Source organism: Coenobita brevimanus, chromosome 6 (assembly GCF_032717465.1).
Source record: "Coenobita brevimanus isolate Jiangsu-jjx chromosome 6, ASM3271746v2, whole genome shotgun sequence".
NCBI lineage: Eukaryota > Metazoa > Arthropoda > Malacostraca > Decapoda > Coenobitidae > Coenobita > Coenobita brevimanus.
Genome location: NC_136959.1, coordinates 65,613,775 through 65,615,396, shown reverse-complemented (window position 1 = coordinate 65,615,396; position 1,622 = coordinate 65,613,775).

The window sequence follows — 1,622 nt, the reverse complement described above, 5'->3', positions numbered from 1 at the left end:
CCTGAGGTGCAGCAGCAGAAGGGCGTAGGGTGGCTGACCCTTCCCCGGCACGGATGGTGGCCAATACTGCAGTGCTGCTCCTGAAGGAGGAGGTGGATGAAGGGCATACGGTGGCCGACCCTTCCCCGGTACAGACAGTGGCTGATGCCGTGGTTCCACCTCCCTCAGGTATACCAGCCGATGTGCGTACGATGGCCGACACCCCCAACCCAGGTCGTACGGTGGCCATCACCGTGGGGCTGGTTCCAGGTGTGGCTGCAGCAGAAGGACATACAGTGGCCGACCCTTCCCCGGCATGGATGGTGGTCGATGCTGCAGTGCTGCAGGGGGCAACAGCATAAGGACGTACGGTGACTGATCCTGCCCTGGCACGGATGGTGACCGATGCTCCGGTGCTGTTTGAGACGCTACTGAGACAAGTCCCACCCTGATCCTGGTGAAGGTTGGCCCAGCTGAGATGTAGTTGGCCATTACTGTGAGGATGCTGCTGGTCATGTTGAGGGGAAGAGGGGTGTAGGGCCATAACGTCCCAGGGCCCGTCTCGCTCAGACCCGGCATATCCTTTACCTGCCCCACCGTGGTCTCTTTCTGGGATGAGGGTGGGGTTGTGGATCCGTCTTAGGGGGAGGAACTCCGCAGGGGTGTGTATCTCACTACTGTCGGCAAGGGAGAAGTCACGTCCCCGTGGCTGGAGGTGGTATGTGGCTGAGGTAGAGGTCCGGTGTGTCAGTGTTAGATGGCAGAGAAGAATGTCCCAGTGTTGTGTGAATTGGTTTGGTTCTTGGTGTGGGGTGTATGTGATATGGAGGGTGGAGGTGTATGAAGCGTGGCAGAGACAGCGGAATAGATGGGGCATCCCTCGGATTCTTTGGGTGGGTCCCTGTGGGGGTTGCCAGATGATGCGACGTATTCTCATCGCTGGTGGTGTTGAGTGATGCGGGTCCTCCGGCTATATGATGGCGAGGGGTGAGGCACCTGGGGTTTTATGAGGGAGCTTGGAGGGGATGCAGTCCTTTCCCCTGGGGAATTTGGCGGGTGGAAGTTTCCACTGAGCTTAGTGCAGGTTGAGAGTGATAGGGGTTATGTTGGGGGTGTTGGAGGTAGTTGCTGGTGACTGGGGTGATGTAGGGGGTGTAGGTTAGGGTGTAGCGGCGTATCTGGGTGGTGAGCGTGAGGTGCGCCCAGATCTGGTGGTGGTGGTGGTGAGGACATGGGTGGGGGTGAGGTGGTGGAGCCACGTGGTGGTTTTGAGTGGTGGTATGGTGAGGAGGGTGTGTGTGGGGGGGGGTGGCAGCGGGTATAGCTGGTGTAATCGTGGAGAATGTGGTGGGGGCATGAGGATGTGTGAGTGATGTTGGGAGGGGTGGATGTTGCTGCATGTGGGTGTAGGGTTGGTGGTGTGGGGGGAAGGGAGTGTGAGGTGGTGGCAGGGGTGCGGGGCGACGTGCTGAGGTGGGTACGGTGCAGCTGGGTGTTTCTGCTGGCGTAGTGCGTGGTCATGGGGGTGTGTTGCTGGGGGTGCGGGTAGATTGTGGGGCATTTTCGGGTGTGTTGGGTGGTGGTGGCGAGATGGTGCGAGGTGAGGGATCGGGTGGGGTTGCCGTCGAATCATCTGGTCGGGG